Here is a 12,270-nt window from a genome sequence, read left to right on the forward strand (position 1 = left end):
GTCGTAATTTTGTTGGTGGATGAACATAACTCCATTACAGGAAACAGTGGAGGGGGTTTTACACTTACTTTCATTTTGAAATGTCTCATAAAAGCGTAATTATCCACACAGGTTCAGCTTCGCTGAGCAGTGTTGATGAATATCACAAGTGTATTTTGATTGAGACAAAGGTAGGTGTAATGTGATGGCTCTGCACATCCACTTATTCTTTGAAAGTGAAAACCTTGGCAAGAGGAGATGACATGAAATCTTTATCACATGCATAAACCAGTGTGAATATGGAGTATAAAATCAGTACTATCAATTAACACAAAGTGTAACATGTTGAGAGTGCCATGAAAGCTTTGACACATTTGGCAAGGTTTAGACTCTGACTCTTTTAAATCAACATCTCAAATATATGAAAGTAGTATCATTGATCTCAACACAGACAGAGTTGGTGTGAGGTGAACTGTCTGTCACAGACAAATGTAGTCCTCCATTCATATTTAATGTTCATGATTTAGGCTCTACTTTACACGTTAACAGACCTGTAATATTCAGTATTCAGTAGATGACTTGAGTAGAAGACGATATTATCTTTTTAATTACAATTTCGCCCCAGGCTCTCATTATACCTCAAGTGCTGTATATAATGAGCCAACATCTTAAATAAGTAAAGGTGATACTGCTATTGATTAGAAAGTTAAGACCCGAGGCAGGCTATCAGTCATAGAAAATGTACTTCTGAGCTCATGTTTAATGTGTGTGCCAGTTGGTCTCTTATGGAATCATTACTCAATATCCTCAAATAACTATTGAAAGAAAGAAATCCTATTCATTACACCTTAACGGACTCTCTACATAAATAGCTCCGTCCTAATAAAGCAAAGTCAAACCCTTCATGTCCTCGCTGATGATGTTTTGTACACAGTAATGAAAAGGTCAGTGGTGCGGTGTTATCTCTTTGTGTTAACCTTGCATGCTCAAAAGGTTAATATAGATATCCTGCAATAAGGAATACACTTTTTATCCATTACTTGCGCGCAGCAATGACATTATTATTTGACTCATCACAAGATAGCGTTTTGATTCTTATTTAATGAACTCCTTTAAAAAAAATGTCCTTGTTACCATTTGCATATTATTCAGGGGATTGGTTGTTTAGCACCTACCCAGAGGCCATTAAGATTAGAAGGCCATGAGGAGGCTCTGCAAAGTAAACCTTTATAGCCTTGTATCAACAGGTGAACAAGAAGTGATTATGAATGATTTAGTAACTGCGAGATCGTGAGGGGCAGGAAAGAGCAGAGCTATAAACTCTGGTGGTAATGGCAACCCTTAAGGCTACTTGGGAAATTAGGCTGTCTGTAAGGTCAACAATTACGCTACTTGTCTTTGCTCTGCAATCAGACCAGGTCCCCATTATGCAGAGAATTTTTTTAGACATCCTTTTTGCATGCAATAATTGAGTGAATAATTAGTTTTTATGTTTCTGCTCTGTATTTAAGCCTGTCTGTTGAAATTACATTAATATACTATTTGTGTTTGTCATTTATTTTTTCTTCTGAGGAATCATGACATGTCAGAACATGTAAGATTAGGACTTATGGTTAGGTGTAAATGCTGATATCTATACTCGTCATTGTCATGGTCTGTGAGTCCATAGGTTATATTTTTCATTTTGAGATTGTTTGTAATTGCAGTTAAGACACAATTCTGCTCACAATTTGTTTTATCACTAGCCATAGGTCTGTTTTTCTTTATATAGTATTTTGTAGGTGTAGGTTTCCTTATATTGTCTTCTTAAGTCCACATTTTTATATTAGCTATTTCCATCTTCTGTTTCTTCCTATTTAATATTGGCCTTATTTTTGCTTCCTTCTTCTCATTGTCATTGATTAATTTCACCTGCACCTTGTTTTCCCAGCTGTGTCTCATTGCTCTGATTAATCTTCAGTGTATTTAAAACCCTGTCTCTGTCTCTCATGTGTTCTCTGTGAGTATTTGTTTTCCTGGCCTGTGTGCTCCAGTTTCTTTGCGTTATTGCCTCAGTGGCTTTTGCTTTGTTTTGGGACTTTGGTGTACTACCTAATAAAAGGTCTTTTTTTGTTTGCTTGCTTTTTTGAGTTTCTGCCAGTCTCTGAATCCTGTACTTGGGTTCTGTATCTTGTTAGAAAAATACCACTTTACTAGTTAAACCTTAGTTGTATCGGGTTTGACCCCCTTTTGCCTTCAGAACAACATTAATTCTTCATAGCACAGATTCAACAAAGTGCTGGAAACATTACTCAGAGATTTTGGTCAGTACTGATATGATAGCATCACACAGTTTCTGCAGCTTTGTCAGCTGCACATAAATGATGTGACTCATCCATTCCACAACATCCCAAAGGCGCTCTACTAACTTGAGATCTGGTGACTGTGGAGGTAATTTTACTGCAGTGAACTCAGTGTTATGTTCAAGAAACCAGTTTCAGATGAATTAAGCTTTGTGACATGGTGTGCTGTCGTGCAAGATGCAACTATCAGAAGATGTGGTCATAAAAGACATTTTCAGGTAAGCTGTGGTGCTTAAATGATGCTCAGTGGGTGCCAAGGGGCCCAAAGTGTGGCGAGAAAATATTCCACGCAATATTACGTGTGGTTTTTGTAGCCTTTTCAGTTACTATTTTAGTATCTGTTAGCAGGTACTATGACCTAATGAAAAACCCTGAAAACTGTGGTGAGTCAATCCGAACAGGTACTAATGGAAAGGAGGGCTTTGGAGTGGTCTTCTGCTGTTGTAGCCCACCTGACTCAAAGTAAGTTATGTATTTACAGACGCTTATATAACTTTGTTGCATTACTGTATTTTTTGCACTATAAGGCGCACTTAAAATCCTTTAATTTTCTCAAAAATCGGCAGTGTGCCTTATAATCCGGTGCACCTTATGTATGAATTCTGGTTATGCTTACAGACCTCAAAACGATTTTATGTGGTACACGGCGCTCAAAAATCTGTCAAAAAATGTTTTAGTATGACTTTGCTAAGCTACGAAGCCCCACCACTTGATGGTGTTGGAGCATTATGGCTACCGTAGTCAGGAGCCTCCGGAGTAATCTGGGTCCTAAACTCCATCCGTTTCAGGTCCCAAAGTCAAACGAACACTGCGGCATCACTGAGAGTTAAAAACTGTCTAAATTCTTTCATCTGTAATAAAATGAATCAATGGTACGGAAGTGGAGGAAGCAAGAGGAATGAGTTGAGTAAAGTTTGACTTATCTGATTGTTCTGTTTCGCTTAATGCGCCTTATAATCGGGTGTGCCTTATGTATGAAAACAGACCCGTTCGTCCACAGTGCGCCTTATGGTCTGAAAAATACAATAAGTGTTTTGAGGATTGTTTATGTTTAAGTTTTGCTCCTTTTGTCACGGTTCTGGGTCAGTTTCGACCTTATGTTTTGGTTTATTTTGCATGTTGGAGTGCTTTGGGGTTGTCTGGTGTTTTGATTATTTGTGATATATTTTATTACTGTGATTCTGGTTTAGGGTTTTTGTTCGCAGGTTTTGTGTTCTCATGTTTTATGTGAGTTTAGTTCTGTGTCCTGTCTGCATCCTCGTGTAGTGATCTCTTGTTTCCTGTTTTATTGTGAAGGTCTGCGTCTCACGTGAGTGTGTTCAGTTTTACCTCTGTCTCGTCTTGTTGACTCCCAGCTGTGTCCCCACCTGTGTGTAATCTCTCTGTGTTTCTCTGTGTGTATTTAAGTCGCGTCTTCTGTCTTTGTAGTTGCTGCTCCGCCTGTATATCCACCATGTCTCACTCGTGTAGTTTCCCTGCTGTCCGTCGTCATTCTCCGCTGCTCATCCTCCTTCATGTTCATGTCCTGGTTTGTGTTCACTAGTGTAGTTGTTCTCAGTTTAGATAGCCTTCTGTTCCTTTTGCCATTTGCCCATTTTTATTTTGTGTTTAATAAACCACCCTCACACCTTTACAAGTGCCTGCGTTTGGATCCTCCTCTATCTCTTCCACACGGCTCATCTCACTCGCCGTGACACCTTTTGTAATATGGATCATCATAATTCTTTTCTCTGTATCTTGTGTTGAGTTTTATTCTCATCCTTTTTGACACATTAGGTTAATTGACCTCAGGTGCGTCCCCACCTGTTACATGTCCCCTATTTGGGGGTATATGTGTGTTTATATTGTCAAAATCTTCTCTTGTTCTTTATTGTGTCATCCCACATGATTGTATCTCCTTGCCCTGTGTTTTCTGGTATTCACATCCTCTGCTTCTGTCCTGCATTGTGTTGGACTTGTGTATTCTTGTAGGCTAACAGCTTATTGCGTTAAAGCTGTGGTTTTGTTTTGTTAGTTTATTCCCGTTTCCCTGAGTCCTGCATTTGGGTTTACTCTCTGTATATGATACCAGGAAACAGGATTTCTGTAATGATATCATTACAGTATTGCAGTGCACCCTCTGACCTTTTCCCCTTTATAATAAGTGCATCCCATGCACATGTTAAGTCTCTAAACATGTGCATTTGAAGTTATTATTAGGATGACCAATTATATATTCATGAATTTATACATATTTAATAATAATATAAAAACAGTTTTTTCTTTGGTCTGCATAATCTGAAAAGATAATGCACAGTTATTGTGTGATTTCTTTACTGTGAGCTTTCCTTGAAAAGAGAACATTACTTTAGTAAATTCATGGCTAATTAGTTCTTTATTAAGCCCAAGGCAAAAGACAAAGATAAGAAAAACGGAAAACATAAACTATCTTTGTTTTTTCTGCTCTCTTCAATCAGAAAGCAGTGCTTTATTTAACAGCCGGTGTAGATTCATTTAACAAACACTCTTGGGCAGTCATTCACCTTTCCCTTTCCTCAGCCTTCTTCTTTCCCAGCAACCTTCACTTCCTTCATTCTGTTGACCAGTTTCTCTCTATAACTAGTGCCACTCTGTCTTTATTGCATCATCCTACTCACTCACTTCTTCACAAAGAAACCCCATCGTGCATCATGGGAGATTTAGACTATTTTAGGATATTGCATCTTGGAAACAAATTAGAAAAAAAAAAAACCATACTTTGAGCAAATTTAGCTCCAGGCAAAACAACCAGAGCATCTGAGTAAATCATAAATCATGATCATTCCACTCAAGATAATGTTAAGATAGTCTGGCAAAGTAGCAACTGCAGTAGTGCTAACATCAACCAGAGCTGTGGTTCAGTTCATTGCAGCAGATGTATTTTAATAAAATACATATATATGTGTGAATGTAGGTAATCCATTACTCCAGAACCAAAGGATTTCTCATTTGTTTCACTACTTCTGAGCTCTTTCAGTAATCAGTGAGGAGCTCCACAGCTGAAAGCAACTGAATAATTCAGTGTTATTATTCTGTGTACTGAAGATGACCAGAAGAAACAGTTAATATGGTAATTTTTTTTTTTAAAGACACACACCAACACCTTATTTGAGGGTGTCAGGTTCTTCTGTCAGATGCTGCTGGCATCATGAGGTGGTGTTTGGTGTTGAGGCTTTGACACACCAGCTGTGGCATTATTAGACACTCACAGAAACCAGCCACATCTGCAGACTGCAGGGTGGTTAAGTTTCATCTCAAGAGACCTGGGTTTTTGGACCATTTGCCCTGTCTGGTTGTTTTCATGTAACTTCTGATCCTTGGTTAAGTACAGTTTTGGGAAGGTTACTTTTAAGATGTATTCCACTACAGATTACAGAATACATGCCCCAAGATGTATTTTGTAATGTTACAATTACTCATTGAGAGTAACCTATTCTGAATACTTTGGGTTACTTAATATATTATCATGCTTTTTACAACTTCATGAATGTACTATTGCCGTGTGATTTATTACTATTACTGAAGGCAACTCGCCATACCAATAGCAACTAGATTTTTAAATCTTAATATAAAATGAGTAACAGCAGGGTGGACATTAGGTAAGGCTGCACTTTTTGCAGCGATCTCGTATAGAAAACTATGTATATAAAACAGGTTCGCAGCTCCGAACCATAGTAAAGGGACCGCTGGCTAATAGGTCAGGTTCCATGTTGGGCTCGTAGCAGAAAACTAGCTTTACTTTATTGTCTGGGTCAACTTTGCTAGCGAGAGACAGAGAGAGGCGTTGAAAGGCTGCTCCAACGGAACTTGTTGTTTCCGAGGAAAACACGAACACAGTGTACAGCCGAGTCTTAATAGCTTACTTACAGCTGGGCTCGTCAGGCACTCTTTTTGGCTGCAGTGGTTATTATTATATTTACATGCTTCCAGCTCCCGTTTCTGCTCGGTGACAACTCGTACTGGTTGACTCTCCTTTTTCTCCCTCCTCGCGCTCACAGACACATGAGGGGTATGGCAGTGAATTCTCCCTGCAGCACGGACTACACTGCCCATGAGGCTACATTCTTTAAGGCGATGCCTGTAACACTCTGCCTATTGCCTTCATATTGAATAATTTTTTGAATAATAATTTTAAAAATATTTCTTCACGTCATTATGCGGGCCGCAAGTCGGGGTGACATGGGCCGTGAGATTGACACACAGACATGAGAGCCTCTTAGTGCGTGTTTTGTTTGGGTTTCCACCAGCGTGGAATTGCCAAAAATAGAGAGGGGACAACTTAACAAATGAAACAGGAAAAGACCGCCGTGGAATCCATTCATTTCAACAAAGTAACTGTATTCTGAATACTACCTTTTTAAATGGTAACTGTAACAGAATACAGTTACTCATATTTTGTGTTTTAAATACGTAACGACGGTACATGTATTCTGTTACTCCCCAACACTGGTTAAGTGTCAGAAGATGGTGGTTTGGAATGAACCTGTAGGTGATGCTTGATGAGTGTAGAGCATCCCATTACAAGCGCATCCCAACCAAAAGTAGAACCAGAGGAAATGCCCTGGAAGATGTGCAGTCATTCATCTATCTCAGACGTATCATCATCAATCTTGGGGGCACAGATGCAGATGTCACAGCAAGGATTGGCAAGAACTCAAGAACATCTGGAATTTCTTATTTTTGTCACAATGACAAAAAAAGAGAAATCCATCGTCTGAACTCCAACATCAAGTGAGTGCTTTTATATGGAGCTGAGATATTAAGGATGACAAAGACTGTGCTCAACAGAGTGCAGACGATTATTAATAGCTGTCTGAGAAGAATCCTCCAGATGTCATTCCCAGACAAGAGTAACATCTGCCTTTGAAGAAAATTCTCAACAAATGCCAGAAACCGGAAGAAGAATGCAAGGATCGATTGGGCACACGCTGTAACCAGCATCACAAGACAGGCCTTGACATGTAATCACCAAGGAAAGAGGTCAAAAAACACCTGGCCAAGATGCCTCGAGGCAAATACCAAGAAAATGGGCCTTACTTTGGGCCAGCTGGAGGCAAGGGCACAGGGCAAAAGACTCTGGAGGGCTCGTGTTGCCACCTATATCATGTAGGGGGTGAAAGGGTAACACATGTGTGATGAGTTGGGAAAAACAGTCCTTTCCATCTCTCTCTGTGCTCCTGTGAGTCACAGCCCTGACACCACAGGAGCAGCGGCTTTAAGCAGTTTTTGATTTCCCAGGAGAAAATATAGGCTGCAAAAGTTCTTAAAAAAAAAAAGAAGCATAAAGTCATACTAATGTCCTCATAATGTTGTAGTCCTCAGTGTCTAGTTCTTTAGTTCTTTTCCACTCTTTTAGTACTTCCTTACCTATTTTTACCTATTGTTTCCTGGTCTGTTTCCATCTTTTCTTCTGTATGTACTTTCCATGTCTCAGTCGTATTCTCTTCCTATTATAGTCAGGTCATCATTTGGTCATGTCCATCTTTTTTATCCCCTCCACCTTTAGGATGACGCTTCATTTTCACCTGTGTTTTATTATCCAGTTGCATCTGTGTATATAAACTCCCATCTTCTCTCTTATCTTGTTCGCCAGCCTCTATGCAAATCTTCTTTCCTGCCCTCCTATATTAATGTTAATTAAGGTTTTGTGTGTTTTCTCCCCTTGTTGGAATTTTACACCCATACAGTTTTTTTGCTTGGAGTATTTGGTTATTAATCATCATTTTAATGTGATGCATTTTGTGTCTTTAAAATCCCACATAGCATAGAAAAACACACCATGATGAAAATCTTGATATTTCTGAAGTCTTGCCAGCAGCAAGCCAGACTTTGGTCTGTCGCTACCTCATGAGTCATTACAAATTGTAAAACATCAATTATAAGTGCCTTTTAGATTCTCTTGTACATGTAGAAATGCTTGTAAAAAGCAAATTGGTCCACATGGAAGAACATACATGGTACTGTAGATGTCTAAAGTAGATTTTCTTTAGACATTGGCCAATTTTTCAGTCATTTATTGTCCAACCCTCATTTTCATGAAGGGTTTTTTTTTCTTAAGCCTCTTAAAGCTGACACAAGTTATTCAAGCATAAAACACCTAACTCAGGGAATCACCTCGTGTTGTATCTGCACATGTAACAGTAAATTCAGCAAAGAACCAATTTTAAATTGTATCTTTTGATACTTTGTTAGTAGCAGCCTGTCACTAAAACATATAATTATATATTTTAGCTCCAACAAGATGATTCAAAATGGAAAGCAGACAAGTGAAAGACAAAACAAGGAAGGTCTGAACAATTATCTACAGCACAATAAAAGCATCTTAAAGTCGCGTTCTGAAGAAATAGGAAATTCACTTCCAGTGCAGTAAAAGGATACCTGGATAGAAAAACGCACGATTGAACATGAGTCATGGATTGCCCGCCTAAGAGCCTGGACCTCAACATTAATGAAGCATCATAGGATCATTGTGACAAAAGCCAAAACAAAAGAAACCAACATCTGAAGAAGAGTCATTGTTAGCCTCCAGAGCTACTCTTGAAGACTGCTTTAAAAAATTACAGGAAAGCTGCCAATGAGAGTTCAGACTGAATACAGAATCTCAAGCTCATTAGTACAGACTCTGCTTTTGCCTTATATACTGTACTTCCATGTATGTTTGCACATGCTTCAGTAAATCACTTTACCTAGTTCCCATTTCCTTGAAAAATATAAAGAAGCGTTGCTCAAATTGTTTGCACATTATTTTTAACCATAACTGCCTAAAGACTGGCTGTCTTTAATGCCAGTGAAATTGCAGCTTTTATGTAACTGAGTCAGTCATCGAGGTCTTGACCTGTGTAGTTTTTTCATTTGTTTGTTTTAGTAAACAACTAGATTAAAACAAAAACAAATCACTGCTCTAAAATGAGCACATGCTTCATTCAGTTCAGGCTTTTGTCGTGTCTGTATAGTGACAGAGGGCAGAGGTCAGGTTCAGCTCCTTGTATCATCAGCACTTTCACTTCCCTCTGTAAATACGTTCCTATAAACAGACCAAACATGGCTGCTAGCAGCTTTGTTAAAAAAAGGATTCATGATGAAGATTCAGCTATTTATTACTATTGCTATTTTTAATAACAGGCTTAGGTTAACTAACCTTTCACACAATGGCAATGACAATCAAAAAACAGCACAAATGTATGATAAGTTAAACCCAGCCACAGCCCTGAAGCTACCAGTAGGCATCAACAGAGTGTAAATTTGTTGCAAGTTGTTCTTAATCAAACAGGAACCACCTGAGCTGAAAAAGGTCTTAAATAATTAGGCTCCTTATCTTAAAGACCTCATAGAACCTCATAGTACCATTTTCCAGTTCCATGCTGTTTCCTGTTTTATTTTGAAAGTATGTGTCCTATGTCGGTGTAGTCGGGTTTGCTTCCTTTGTCTCCTTATGTCAGATTAGCCTCAGCTGTTTCCCCATGTGTTTCCACTTCCCCTGATCACCTCCTGTGTGTATTTAGTCTGTGTGTTTTCTTTCACTCATTGTTAGGTCGTCTGTAACTTCTTGCCATGTTTCCAAGTTCCATGTCCAGGTTTATGTCAAGGCTCTTTGTATTGTTTTCTAGTTTTCCCAGTTGAGGTTCATGTTTGTCTTGCTTTTTGTTGGCAACTTTTTTTTTTTATCAGCCTTATTAAACGGCTCGCCTTGTGTTAATTCTAAGTCTCGTTTCACATTCTGGTTTTGATCTGCTTTTGGGTCCTTTATTCGTAATACATACAGTCTGCTTCTGCAGACTGTGACAAGGACTGCATCAGGTGACCCTGAATCCTTCCTTTGTTACACCATAATGTAGTTTTTCTTCTTTACCCTTCTTCTTTTTTTTTTTTTTTTTTTTTTTTTAATTGTTTTTGTCCTGTCTTATTATTAGGTATGTGTGTTTTTGAAGGGATGCCAAATGCTATCATTTTTTCTGTAAAGCAAATTTACCTTGCCCTTATGGGTATAAATAAAGTTACCTTGACCTAGTCCCCACACCCCCCAATCAGTCACGGCAGACGGCTACCCCCCTCTAAGCCTGATTCAGTTTTGTTCCAGTTCGAAGGGAGTTCTTGCTCTATCTTTGAGTCCTTATTATTAATAGATAGATTGTTGGGTTTTTATTTCTCTAATATTGTGGAGTATTTACCTTAACAAAACAAAGTGATTTGAGGCAAGTGTTGTGATTTGGTGCTATATAGATAAAACTGATGGCTGGTTCCAAAAGCTGTAACCTATCACTGCCTGATCAGCCTCAAAGCCACTACTAGAGTTACTGTACTGGACCTCTCAACGATGTTTGTGTCATTGGTGCCTTGCTGCTGTGTGGTGCAGCCCATGTTTTTGTTTTGTTTCTGGAATTTTTTGTTATTTTAATTGGTGTGTTAGTACTAATTAAAAGGTATTTGAAAGTGATTTACACCTATATATAGATTAAAGCAAGATTTTTAACCACAAATTTTTTTTCTCCTGGTTAAATAAAGTTTTAAATGTAAAAAAATAAAAAAGAATCTCAAAAAGAATTTCCAAATATGGACATTTTTGGCTCCACAAACCAACATGGCTGCAGCTTCAAAGCGCAGACTATAAATACGCAGTGGGTGACGGCTCCTCGGCTACATCCATCTTTTTTTATACAGTCTTTGGGCCTCATTCATCACAGGTGCAGCAGTGAAGGCACCACCTGTTGGTGTGTAGTTAAATTCATAGACATGAAGTCGGTATCGATCGTGTCGGCCAACGAGTGAAAGAGAACAATGATGCCTGCTTTCCTCTTTGCTCTTGCTGGTTCTCTCTTTGTATTTTAAATCCATTCACCTGAAAATGTTCCCACCTTTGTCACCATATCTGGAAAACAAAACAACTTTCAGTCACTTTTGATTTCAGACATTGTTTAATGCATTACCCTTCTGTCACACGCATGCTTGTTTTATAGTTTAAATATAACTTCCATTCAGCCACAAGTCCCTTCTCTTTGAGTTGTTGTCATTGTTGGATTTGTGAGGAATAGCCACTTACCGGGTAAAACGGCACCTCTATTTATTTGACTCCCCCAGAAAATTGCTCTGTGACATTCAGCATTTGTTATGATTGTTTTGTTTTCAGCTGCAATTTGTGCTCAGTGGGTCAGTTTGATTTTCAGGTGGGCATCTTTAAAATTTATATTTTGTATTATACTGCAACAAAAAAATCCATGTGGGGCTGGTGTTTGAGTCCCATTTCTTGTCGATGTGTATATAAAATGTGTTAAATAAATTAGATTATGAATGCAGAAAGCCTTGCTTTGGTTTTATGTTGCTCAGTGACAGCTGGGCTGTTATTGGATATCTGTCTACATCTCTCTGTCGTGGTTCCTATCTTTTATGAAACAGCCAAGTGAGAAGAGCTAAGCTGGTTACTCGTCCAGTCTTTATGACCTAGCACCGACCCTGGCTGGCAATGTTAGCGCAGTGATGATGTGAAGGAGGAAGGGGAGGCAGGTTGTTTTCAAGTACCAGACAGTGTTTTGTTCATAACGCTGTGAATCACTAACATTTTTTTTATCAGTTTTATTTTTTATTAGTTCTTTTATCCCCATTTTTCTGCCATACCTGTGAGGCAACATACTAGAGCATCTCAGAATATTATGAAAAACTGAAATATTTTAAACCTTTTTATTGTTTTAAGTTTGTTGATTTTGATGATTGTGATATTTAGCTCATGAAAACCACAAGTCAAGAACCTTAAATTAATAGAATAATTAATTTTGAGTTTTAGTAAATTACTGTTGCAGCAGTATAAGTATCTTCAGTACATGCAACCACAAAACTGCTGAACTGGCAGTCATACAGAAGATGAGCAGTGACACCCTCCAGAAGGAAGCTAAAACACAGAAAAGGCTGGTTGGTGTTCATTCCTTCAGTGACCTGCCTG

The sequence above is a fragment of the Copadichromis virginalis genome, linkage group LG10 (genome assembly GCF_057382275.1).
Source record: "Copadichromis virginalis isolate Kocher_CV1m ecotype Utaka linkage group LG10, C_Virginalis_male_GT1.1, whole genome shotgun sequence".
In the NCBI taxonomy this organism is placed as follows: domain Eukaryota; kingdom Metazoa; phylum Chordata; class Actinopteri; order Cichliformes; family Cichlidae; genus Copadichromis; species Copadichromis virginalis.